Source organism: Crocodylus siamensis, chromosome 4 (genome assembly GCF_052110815.1).
Source record: "Crocodylus siamensis isolate JL-2025a chromosome 4, ASM5211081v1, whole genome shotgun sequence".
In the NCBI taxonomy this organism is placed as follows: domain Eukaryota; kingdom Metazoa; phylum Chordata; order Crocodylia; family Crocodylidae; genus Crocodylus; species Crocodylus siamensis.
Genome location: NC_143398.1, coordinates 6,284,786 through 6,297,614, shown reverse-complemented (window position 1 = coordinate 6,297,614; position 12,829 = coordinate 6,284,786). Strand labels below are relative to the sequence as shown.

Here is a 12,829-nt window from a genome sequence, read left to right as displayed (position 1 = left end):
AGCTGAAACCTCCCCTGCCGCCCGGCACGTCCCTCTGTTCACGGGTGGTCTCCATCCCGGCTCTGCCGCGGCTGACAGGCTGCGCCCCCCCCCCCCCCCCGCTGGAGGATGATGTCCGCCAGGGCCCGCGGGTGGGCCCTGAGGTGACTCGAGTCCCGCCCGCGAGCCACAAGCCTGTCCGCGCAAGTCGCGCGTCTTTCCTCCTCGGCTTTGCCTTCCTCAGTCTCCCCAGCAAATACCCTTCTCCTCAGCGAGCCCTCCGTTCGCCCCGACCGCAGCTCACGCGTGGGTCTTGCGGTGACCTGAAGCGGCCGATTCGCGAGCCGCGCGCCGGTCCGCGCGAGTTGCAGGTCTGCCTGCCAGGGAGAGGAGGCTGCAGGCTGGGATGCCCCCTCCCCGCTCCCCCAGGTCCTGCTTGCCAGCCTCTGAACCCCTCTGCCCCCCCCGACGGCGGAGGGGCCCTGCACGCCCAGGGTGGGAGGACAGCCTTGCTGCTGGGCTGCAGTCGGCTCCAGCCATGGGGCGGCAGCGCAGCTCCTTACCGAAAAAAACCAGTGCTCAGGTGAGGGGCAGGCTGGGAGGGATCCCAAGGGTCCTCTCGGCCAGCTCCCTACTGGAAAGGCCCAGGAGAGGGAGAGGGAAGAGAAAGGTCAGGGCCAAGGGCTCTGGTGCTGGATCCATTATGGCTGGGAAATAGTTTGGGCCCAACCCTACAGCTGCCTCGGTGCGCGCGCCGCACCCAGCAGACCCTTCCTCCAAACAGGACCACGATCCCAGGACAGCCAGCCTGCAAGCGCTGCGGCAGCAGGGACTCACCCTGGCTCTGCTAGCTGGCCGAGGCCTCCCCAGCAGTAATACGTATGAATATTTCAAAGCGCTGTATTCTCATTTCACTTTCATGTGCATGCAGCGAAACACCGGGGTGAAATCTATTCCCATCCCCTTCTGCCCCGATGCATTTATTTTTAAACAATATTGTGTATTCCTCGAACCAAGCTTGATCTCTCCTTCTCCCCACCTGTGTGTGTGTACATGTGTACACGGACTGAGCTCTGGTTTACATTTCCTGATGGAGAAATGTGGATTCAAAGCCCGCCCCCCAGCCCCCCTCCTTTTAAGGTGGCGCATAAAATGTATTTATTAGGCTTTATCTCCTGCCTCTTGCAAGGAGTCATTTGTTTTCATTCAGAGAAATGAATGCCATGCAAAACCTGAAGAGTAATAACGGCACAAAATGACAAGGGAAGAGCGAGACAGAAAGCCGAAAGATACAATGGCAGGTGAATAACCTCGGCAGATCGCTGCTGCCATGAGCGGTACGGTATTATTTAATGTCCATTCTGACTTGCGCTTGGATAGCATCACGCGCCTGACAATCCCTGGGAAATTTGGCTGGGCATTTACAACTCGGCCGTCCTTAGAAGAGATGATCAGGGTTTAGTCCTGTTCCTTTCTATTAGCTGGGGAGGAGGAAGAATTAATTAATAGGAATTCCTCCTCGTTCTTAAAAAACAATGGCTTGAGTCAACACATCCCTCAGCTCTCTGGAGTCCAGAAGAGAATGAGTGACAAATGAGACTTTATTTATAGGCCCTTTCATGCACTCGGCAGTGGGGGGAGGAGCGGGGTCAGGACTGGATAACCCACGCAGCCTCCTCTGACCCGAGGAATGCTTGCAGAACAAGAGCCCGAGGGTATGCGCGGGTCTGGATCCGCAGAGTCAAAATCAATGGGATTATTTTTGCCGTCCGCTTTGGCGTGAGCAGGATTGTCCCCAGCATGCTGTGACTGCAGAGAGAACGGGCCTTATCCTGAGCATCGCTGAGGGCCCGTGGCTCTCGCTGCGCTTTGCCGCCGATGGCGAGAGCTCAGTGCTGATCAGGATCGAGGCCTTATTTTACTTCGGTGGGGACTGAGTCTGGCAGGGGAGAGCTGTTTCCATGCTGTCTACCTGCAGTGCCTGATTCCCCCCTGCTGTCCAAAAACATCCTGTTTAGCCTCCCATGGCTAATAATGTCCTAGATTTTGAGACAGTCACTGCGCTCCCCATTTAAACTCTCGGAGATTTCTTCCCCGATGGCAACTCAGTAGATAGCTACTGGCGCACACAGCCTTTCATTTTGTGCCTTGTTATCTAGCCACATACAGGGATCATTTATGACAACACCGAAGGCTTCCGATCAGAAAAACATATTTCTTCCTAGGGTGTTTTTTAACTCGACTGTCCCTAATTATGCAACAGAGACGCCCAACTTAAAAAGGTAAAAGGAAAGAGGATGAGTCCAAGAAGTCTCCTGCCTTCCCCCACCATTTTACAGGTCTGTAAACCAACCAGTTCTTTAAGTTGATAGAAGCCAGATATGCTTGTTAACTAAGTCAGCTGGCGCAGCTCTCGGATTTGGTCTGCGGTTCTGCAAATCTGAGCCACCGGCGGCTAAAAACCTAAATTGTGGCGCCACCTGCAGGCCGCCAGAAATTTCGGCAGCTCTGGAAATCGCTTCTTAAGCCAAGATGAGTGTTAAAAAAACCCAAACCCTGTGGGAGGGGGCTGGGGTCTCTGCTGATGTGCGCCTGCAGTGAACTGCAGTGTGCAATTGCACGGAGGCGCACTCCCGGGCGTGCAGGTGCCTGGGATAACGCCACTTCTAAGCTCCCCGAGAGCCCTCGGTTCACCTTGCGTCTCGCAATGGTGCCCCAGGCCCAGGTTATCCTAGCATGGCACGCCTCTCATTGCTCACACGTCCTGTAGGAGCACCTTCAATCAAAAGCTGTTAAGTTAATTTAGTTTTCCAAACTCGAAATGCCACAATGATACAGTAATAACTGGGGCCACTGAAGGAGCTCTGCTCAGCTCTTTGATTTCCTGGATCCAAATCCTGATGTCCCCCCCGCCACCCCCTTTCTCTTTCTGACGTTAGAAGCTTAAACAACTTTCCCAGCCTCGCTGACACCCAGAGACAAAAAATTCGGCCTCCCCTCCCCAGTTGTCACCGTCTCTGCCTCTGACAAAGGATGTCTTTATCGTGCTATCGGAGTGTAAAAATTTCATTACAATCTGTTTTAAAACTGGTCCAGTGCTTTGCATTGTCATTCCTTGCACTCCTGGGAGGAACAGAGTCAATCTATTGCTTTCGGGATTGGCTGACACAGGGGAAGACTGAGCAGATTGCACAGATTATATGCCCCAGTTGGTGCCAAGGAAAAAGAAGTGGGAAAATGGAAAGGGTGGGTCTTGCCTCTGAATCTTTGGCTTGAGACATACAACACCCACCTGGACAGACCCCTGGAAAATGTAGTGTTGAGGACAGTCCTACATTAACCCAGGGGCAGCACAGAGATGTTCTGATAGATGTTTCCATCTCTGCCTTTTAGGGATTGATAAATCTTGGTCCTCATGCCAGCTGCTTCCTCTTTGGTGTCTGTCTTCTTTTTCTTTTTTTTCCAGCTATGCTAGATTCAGAAGCAGCAGCTTGCTTGCTCAACAGTTTTATCCGCTACAAGTACAGATGCACGCGCACACGATGAGGCAATGCTGGACGGAGAAGGCAAACAAAGACGGCCCGGCGGAGGGTCACTAGGATGGGATGGGGAAACAGGGAAGGAACGGGATTTTATCAGCCGTATCGTCTGCGTATGAAGCATGGCATGCCCCCTTCTGGTAGCAGTCTCTCGGCACATAATACATGCTTTTGGGACTTTGTGCTATTATAACAGGACACGCCATGACGCCCGATAAACTGGACTGTCTAGAAGGAAGAGAAGCTTGGTCCAGCAATGAAGCAGGAGGCAAAACACCCAAACTCTGTTCCCTCTTCCACTCCTGATTCACTGTCTGGCCTCCAAAAGTCCTAATGACACTGGGTCCTGCAAAGTGGAACCTCCTGACACAGGTATGTACTGAAAGGCTCGTGTGGGCAGCAGCTCAGAGGAAAATGATGCAGAAGGGCACAACGGTCCTACAACAGCATCTCCCTCCCTTATAAGCCCCTGTCTTCCCCATACCTCCCAAACCGCTACGCTGTACTAGATGCCATGCAAAAAAGCTCTAGTCATTTCTAATGGTCCCACTAAGTGAAATGGACATTAAGATGGCCAGTCCGACAGCTGGAGATGCAGAAAAGCCAACAGATAAATGAGTCCACCTGCTTTTCCTCTCTCCATCCTCCCAGCAGCCCTGGAGGACGTATGCTGCTGTGTGTTATCCAGCCTAGTTTTAAACTTCAGCAGGCAAGAAGGTAGGAAAGCAGGAGAAGGAGGGTATAAAAGCACAGGCAGGTGCTGAAGAATGAAGTCAGAGGGCTTGTGAGAGGGCAGGCTTCAAAGTGTGAGAGACGGGCAAGAGGAGCCTGGTCTGGAACCAGGCAGGTGGGATGATGAGACACGTGGAGATGAAGGAGGACACATTCATTGGTTTTTCATTTAGGAGGACAATACAAGTGGGAAGAACAATCAATATGAGCTAGGGAGGGTTAGCGAGCACTGCAGGGGGAGAGAGAGCAAGCAAGCGAGTGAGAGAGGGCAATGATGCCTGTGGCTGGAGGAGCGAGGCAGGGCAATGGGAGCGAAGCCAGAGAGGAATGACGCTCCCGGCGCTGCCTTGCTGCAGAGGCGTGCCGTGTGGGGACCAGAAGCCACTGAAGGGAGTGAACAGAAATGTCAAACCTCAGGCAGGAAAATTCACACCCTGAGTAAAGGGGACCAAGCAGACTGTTGCAGAACTGGATGGGGAGGAAGTGGGGAGGACTGTCCTGAAAGGAGACGGGGCAAAAACGGGGGAGAGAAAGGAGGGTCCGGTGGTCGGGGCACTACCTTGGAAAGGTGGATCCCAACTCTGCTCTGGCACAGGTGCCCTCTGCAACCTTGGACAGGGACCGAGCTTCTGTGCCTCGATTCTGCACCTGTAGGGTGGAGCGGAGCGGGCAGCGCTGTCAGGACGACGTCGTAAGGATCAACACATGATAGCTGCAAGATGCTCAGACACAGCTGCTGAAGGGAAGGGAGCATATATCATACTACAGACAAAATGGAGAGCAACCAGAGAGATGTGGTGCGTGGCTGACTGTCCCTAGCCTAACCCCCACTGGATCTTGACAGGCAGTGGGAGTTACTAACCCTTACAACGCTATCATGGATTCTGCTATTTTTCTTAAAGCCTCAGCTTCTGAAGCCCTGTGAACTCACCAAAAAGCCAGCTGTCATGGCTTAAACCTAAGCAAAGATCTTGGTCCCCATGACAGCAAAGGAAAGGTTAACGTGGAGACACAAGGTGCACCTGGTGTCTCCGTGTTGAGTGCACCTTGCGTGTTGAGCATGTTGAGTGCACCTTGTTGAGTGCACCTTGCGTGTTGAGTGCACCTTGTGTCTCCATGTTAACCTTTCCTTTGCTGTCATGGGGTCCAAGAACTTTGGTCAGCTTTAAGCCATGACAGCTGGCTTTTCGGTGAGTTCACAGGGCTCCAGAAGCTGAGGCTTTAAGAAAAATAGCAGAATCCACGATAGCGTTGTAAGGGTTAGTAACTGGGCCCTCAGTGATGTAACCAGAAGGGAAACAGACATCCCTGGGCCTGGATTCGTTTTCAAATGTCATGATTTTAAGTCAATCCCCTGATTTTAGCTGGCCTGACACCTGATTTTGGAATACTTGGGGTTGGCCATCCTGACTCGCCCACCGAGCCGCTGGGAGAGAGAGGAGTGCAATCAAAAGGGGGAGTCATGGGAAGAGTGATGAAGCACCTCTGCATGGGTTTTTGGACCATGTTTGGTGCCATGGGATTGGAATAGGACAGAGGGTGAAACAACAAAGAGGGGGAGAGCAGAGGTGCTGAAGGATGAGGAACAAGAAGGGGCAGTGACTGCATGTACCAGGGGAGCAGCAGAACTCATTAAAGAATTGATAGGCACTGGCAGTCCCCTCCATAGCTACGGTAGTTAGAAGGATGCTGCTAAATACTTTATATGGCATCATTTAAAGGTGCCCATTTTCTGCTATAGTGGCTTCTTTCTAATCAGTCCTTCCCCAGTGCTTAACAAAAACAAGAGTGCCTGGACTCTTGGTACTACACATAAACCAAGGCACATCCTGCTTCAGGTGTTTGGAGGACCTACACATACGGACCATTAGTTTGGTTTTTAGTTCATCCTCACCAGGAGGGTTCATTTCCCATAAAAATGGACCCTTTTGGAATAGAGATTGTAAGACCTTGGGGATCTCCTGTAACAGCTAATGGTGTCACAGCATTTATTGCAGGGAGATGGATTAGTGTATGAACTTACCTGTACTAGATCTATCAAATCTGGGACCCTGGGGCTTGCACTAGATACTTCAGAAGATGCAGGAAACCCCAGAGCAGACATAAAGAATGATTTGCCCATGGAGAAGTTTAACTCTTGCAGCTCGTGGTTCCTCTTGGCCTTCCCACCTCACATTTTATTCCTGTAGATGTTCCCATTGTCCACGTGGCCTAATCCTTCTCTGAACCCTGCTAAGGTCTCTGCCTCAGCTCCATCTTACAGCAAGGCCCACAGGCTAACTAGGGTGGATGTAGAAGGTATTTTCTTCCATCAGCTTTAAGTTTTTCACCAATCAGCTTTACAGGATTTTCACCAATTAGCTTTACATGCTCAGTTTCTCTTGTCTGGACCCTTCATTATATACTATACCATCCCCATGTCTGATTTCAGTTATCCCTTCTCTAAATAGCCTTGAGTTTCTTTTCAGCCTCTCCTCATAGGAAACCTGTGATCATAGCTAGCATTTCTTTCAGTTCCCTTTGTATTTCTCTGTAGAGTAAGTTTTTGGAGCAGGGGCTGTCTGTTACTACCCGTTTGTACAGCTCCTGGCACAAGCATTGCATTCAAGGGATCTAACTCCCTGCAGGGGGTTGCAAAAAGGATGGAGCTGGGCTGTCCTCAGTGGGGGCAGATGACAGAACAAGGAGCAATGGGCTCAAGTTGCAGCAAGGAAAGTTGAGGTTGGAGGTTGGATATTAGGAAAAACTTTCCCACGAGGAGGGTGGTGAAGCACTGGAACAGGTTACCCAGAGAGGTGGTGGGATCTCCATCGTGGGAGGTTTTTAAGATCCAGGTAGATAAAGCCTTGGCTGGGATGATGTAGTTGGGGCTGGTCCTGCTTTGAGCAGGAGGGTGGACTAGATGTGACCTCCTGAGATCCCTTCCCACCCTCATTGTCTATGAGTCTAAGGTCTTTAAGTAAACTAACCCAACACTTTCTCTTAAAACACATTTGATGTCTCACCTCCTGTTTTGACAGAAGCACCTCCCCCCCTCCCGCTTCCAGCTGATTCCTTTCTGTGCAAATTCCTGCTGAAGGAACAAATTGGCTGGATGAATAAAAACAGCAAAATGAGTGATCTTGCTGGGCATGTTGTAACCCTTTATTATCTGTGAAGCCCCACTGAAGCCCCTCTCAAATGAATGGAGAGATAATGTTAATGGAATTATGCATTGTGTCTGATCCAGGACTGCTACAGAAAGATAAATGCCAAGGCAAAGCAGAGACATTTAATCAAAAATAAACCACCATTCCATTTATATATATATATTTTCCCCACAAGAAGGAAATCGTGGTCTTGTCATTGCATATTATTTTGCCAGCATTATCTCCCTCACTTCCAAATAATTCAGTCTAGTGGCGGGCGGGGGCCGGGTACAAAATCACATTAATTAGAATGACCCAACAAACTTGTGTTTGCACTGCAAGATTTAACATGGCAGCAAACCTAGCAGAAGACAAATTGCATTCAAATTAATTTAAGGGAGATAATTTGGGGCATATCAAGTTTATTTAGGATCAATTTTAATAAGCTAAAATAAAGCCAAGCAGTGGGCAATACAATCGACCAATCAAAAGCCAACTCAGATAGATGTTCATTCGGGAGACTGACAGTTACTTAAGGAGCCATTATTTGAATAGCTGCTTTCTTGATTGGCTCAGACAATTAAAAGGACACCCTCAGGTAGAGCCGGTTGACATACTGGTTATGAATAAATTATCTGATGAATTTGGCCTTCCTCCCTCAGGCCATTTGCAATGAGTTAAAGCCCTTGGCACATTTTGAAGTGCTGAGATAAAATTCACCTTGAACACAGCACTGGCAAAAGGCTTGGGCGATAGTTTTGCCATGAAGACAGTCCCCCACACCGGGTCCATTATATGCTTGGCCAAGGGGCATTTTATTCCTGATTCTGCTAGGGACTCACTGCCTGGCCTCCAGCAAGTGACTTCACTTCTCTTTGCCTCTCTATCCTGCTCTGCTCCTGGGTTTGTCTTATCCATTTAGACTGGAAGCACTTCAGGACTGGGGTTTCATCTGTGTGCAGCATATAGTGCAGCAGTCCTGGCAGGGAATGCTAGGAGCAAATTAAAAATGATGAGATCGCCCCCACTGCTGTGCTAGACATAGTGCAGAGGGGAATGAAGACAAGGTCCCGGCCCTCGGAGATCACAGTGAAAGCACACTGCTTTCTAGATTTCTTTTAGATCATCCTGTCCAGGGCTATTTTCACAAGCAGATAAGGCAGAGCATACAGCCAGGTCCACAAATTCACACCTGCTTGAGAAGTGGTTCACGGGCTTTGTGAGCAGAAGGATATTCATTTCAAGAGTCCTGTATACACGGGAAGGAATTAGGACATATCAAGGGACAGAGACAGAGAGAGGGGCTATAACAGATGGTGGAAAATAATCTCAAGGAGATGAGTGGAGCTTATATCCAGTAGTGTTTAGTGATCCAAGTAAGTCTCGACTTACAGACTATTAAGATGCTGACTGTGAACTCTGTACCAGAGGGTACCCATCACGGTGGCAAGCCACTTCTCATACATCAGAAAGGTAAGCATGAGGGGGATACGCAACAAAAATGCACACTGGGAGCACTAAGAACCATCCTAAAAATATGCCAAAAATACTAAACTCCTTGCAACAGGTCCCCTGCACACATGTAGTTATTACAATGAAAGCTATATAACCTGGATTTCACTTCTGGCTCAGCCACTGAAGACCTGGATTTTACTTCTGGCTCAGCCACTCCCTTGATAGATGTCCTTCAACAACTTACTTCCTCCCCGTGCCTTGGTTTCTCTATCTGTAGAATGGGGATAACAGAACTGATATCCTTTGCCTTGCATCTTGAGACCTGCTGATGCAAAGCACTGTGCAAGACAGAGGTATCATCCTCATCTCTGGCCTGCAGACATGTTTTCTCTACAGGGAATGGGGCTGATTTATGGATGGCAGATTTCAACTGCAAAATCAGGCCTTCTTTTGCTAGATCTGCATCTTAAACTAATACAATTTGCAATAAATAAATAACATTTCGTAAAATTACTGAGCCCTGCAAAGATGCTACACTGTAAAGCAGGAAGGAGAGCGTGCCCGCAGACCAACAGGTAGGCAACAGCACAGGCAAGCCTCTTACACCACCTACCCAAAGACCTTGCCTTCCTCACCTGGAGGAGAAAGCATATCTGGCCTATAACAGAGAATTAAAGCATGAGCCACCGAAAGAACGTGAAACATGGCAGTGGCTTTTGGGAATATTTTGGATTCCTGATATTTCATTGCAAGCACTATGTGCCCTGGGGGAAATGCTCTCTTTCACAGCCTGTTCTACTGGTGTGTTCCCCTTCCTATTTGAAACTATCCACAAAAGGATAATCATATATAACAGCCTCCTCTGCACAAGGGAGGTTTTGTACCACTTTAACTACCCTGGACCAGTTAAAGCACAACGTCTGTGTGTCGACAAGACGGTATACTTGGGCAACACTTACTGCATCCCGCCAATGGATTTTCACTGAACTGATCCAAGATCCCTCCCAGCGGCACATTACCATCGCCAACCCTGCAGCATATCAGAAGAGCAGCTTGCAACCCGCAGCAGGAAGCCACACTGCTATTTACCATTCTCCAACGCCTCCTCAGTCGAATGAGGATGCGACTGGAAATGATACATGCCGGGCTATTAAAAATTATGAAGATTTAAAGGCCTCACGGTGATTTATGCCTCTTTAAATAAGGGCTTTTAAGATTTAATTAAAAGTTACGGGAATTGTCTTTACTTGTGAAAAATGCATTTCTGGTCGGCTGCTTGGGTGACTTAAGCAACGTAAAACCCCAGATAGTTTGCTAGATGGGAGCTCCCAGGCCTTCCCGGTGCTCAGGCATCTAGGAGGGACATGGGAAAAAGACCAAAACCTACTTGGTACCGTAGCTTTAAGACCCTATGAAAATTCAAGGTGTTAAATCATTTCTTTTCACCTCCAAGGCTGGGAACAGGTTCGGAGAGACACAACCTCCTGTTTGGAGAACGAGTCTGAAAGGGGTGCTGCCCAAAGGAAACAGCGGAGTCCCAAATCTCTCCAAAGGAAATGTCACATACTGCCTGCAGCTGGGTGGAAAGAGCAGCCCAGCAGTGTAGAATATGCCCAGGCCTGTTGCCCCTGTATCATTGCAAAGAGCAACAAGAAAAAGTCCCCTCTCAACGCTGCCCCAGGCCATACGCAGCAAATGTGCCCCCTTCCCTGTGACCATGTGTTGATGGTGCTGCTGGACCCTGCTGTGCTCCCACTGCTCACGACACCCATCTACCCAGGAGAGGCATCCTGACCTGACTAAAGCCATCCCACCCCTCACCTGGGCAGTCTTGTTTCAATGTAATGTCTTCTAGCACAAGAAGTCACATGCAATGCTTACCCACCTAGGCTAAATTGCAACACTCTTGAATCAAACTGCAAGGGAATCAGGCTGATTGAGCTGCACGAGGGTGGCTTGCTTGCATACATGAGGCCACCTTGTTGTGAGCAGACCCTGCAAAATTCAGGGAGCTGCAAACCACTTCGGCTCTGCCACCTCATTTCCTCAAGGAGGTCCCTGAATGCTTCACCACCCACAGCAGGGAGCTCAAGGTGGAATAACGTGGCTTCAACTGAAAACCCACTGCACTCAGGATTTTGCAGTCACCCCCCTTGCCAGGATACCATGTCAACAGCACAGGGGTGAAGATGCACCCCAAGAAGCAGGAGACATCAGCTCTAGCCCTGTGCAAAAGGCAAGAAAGGACATGTCCCTCCATCACTCCTGCTGCCACTCCCACTGTGTAGAAAGGGCTTAAATACAAAGGGCAGCGCTCTTTCCTGCCCAAGCCAGGGGGTCAGACTCGGTGATCTACTGAGGTCCTTTCTGTCCCTAACAACGATGAAACCATGAGATATCTGCTGAGACAGAGAGCAAGTCAGGGTGATCCTCCAGCCCAGCTGCTTGGCCACCTGATCTCCAGTCCCTGCTTTGGTGGATGATAATTAGTCCCACAAAACTTCTGCAGGAGAGCACTCCCACACCGGCGTCCCCTATTGCCTGGCAGTCAAGGCTTCTCCTGGGATGTCTGGGTTCGAAACCCCTTGGCCATAGAAGGATGCTGAGCCCAGGCCTCTCTCAGCTGCGGTGACAGCTCTGGTCAATAAAAGGAGGCAGCTTCTCTCACCAGGCTCCCCAGTCATTCTGCTCAAGACGAAAGCTGCATTGTATTGTTGGGGTGAATGTATTATTTCCCCCAAAGATCCCGTAGCTGTACCAATACTCACGAAGCCCCATGGGCAGGGGATTGGACTATGAACCAAGAGACGTGCATTGCTGCTCTCCACTCTGCCACGGACTTGCTTTATAACCTTACCCATGTCACTTTGTCTCTTTTTCTGCCTGGTTTCCTTAGCAGCTACCGTAAACCAGTTAATAATTTCTATGCCATTTATTCTTTTGTTTGCCGCTGATCTATATTAAACAGTTGGCGATGACTACATTTATGGGCAATTACTACATTACGTTGTGTTCGCTCAATGTTTGTTTATCTTTATGTGTTCCCTGTGCATGTATTTGCATGGCTTTTAAACTTTATGTATGGCAGAGTTTCTTAATTATAAAGTCAATAAATTTCTTTTTAAACTTATCAGTGAGTGCTGAGCAGGCAGGCTTGCGTCACAGCTGCTGCTGTGCATAGTGCAGAGTCATACTGGACTCTGAGTCTTTTGCACAAATCTCAGCTACAGCAACAGACCAACAGACAGTTTTTGAATGGTAGCAGCATTATTTATTGTCACCGATTCAGTCTGTGCCCTCCAGTGAAGTCTGCCTCTCACAAGAGGATCTCCATGACTGGGCCTTTGCACCTATCTGGAGTGACACTACTTTGAATGGAAGCCGTGATCAGGGGAAGTCAGTTATGGCCTAACAGGTAGATCATTGCACTGGGGCTCAAGAGAGCTCCCAGCTCTGCCACCGACTTCCTGTGTGACCCTGGGCAAGTCACTTATACACTGGCTCAATCCTAAAGTCAACTCCAAGTAGCTCAATCTAGGTGGCACAGCCTTCCCTGTCTAAATCAGATCTTGCAACCCACACCAAAACTGGTGTCACTCTGTGACACGGTTCCCATTGGTGAAAGGGCAATTGCAGGTCTACCTTCCACCCAGGGAAGGATACAGTCCATTAATGACGGTGGCATACTGCACTCATCAGGGCAAGCACTGAACAGGGATAACTAACAAGAGTTAACGACACAGCCCAGCTGAGGATATACCTGCAGACCTCAGGAGAGTTACTCTCAATTTACAGCAGCCTAAACAAGGTGGGAATCATACCCCTGAAGCCTGCAGATTTAGGAGGATATCAGGGGAACAGGCCTCCCCCCCACCTTATTGTTGCCTTGTCACACCTTGCTGGTAGTTTACAAATTAAAAGGGTATTACTTGAAACGAATCCCTAAAAAAAAACCCAGACCTTTCCAGAAGCTGGTTTGAATTCTGGAGAAAACAG

At 49.4% G+C, this 12,829-nt stretch overlaps 1 long non-coding RNA gene across 1 annotated transcript; it reads left to right on the top strand.

Annotated features, from left to right (window-relative positions):
- The first annotated feature begins 1,183 nt into the window (after positions 1–1,183).
- On the top strand, positions 1,184–11,933 carry LOC149865448 (uncharacterized). The gene is made up of 4 exons (XR_016442148.1): positions 1,184–1,316; positions 2,205–2,318; positions 3,446–3,890; positions 10,287–11,933. It is a non-coding gene; the product is annotated as an uncharacterized LOC149865448 (long non-coding RNA).
- The last annotated feature ends 896 nt before the right edge of the window (positions 11,934–12,829 follow it).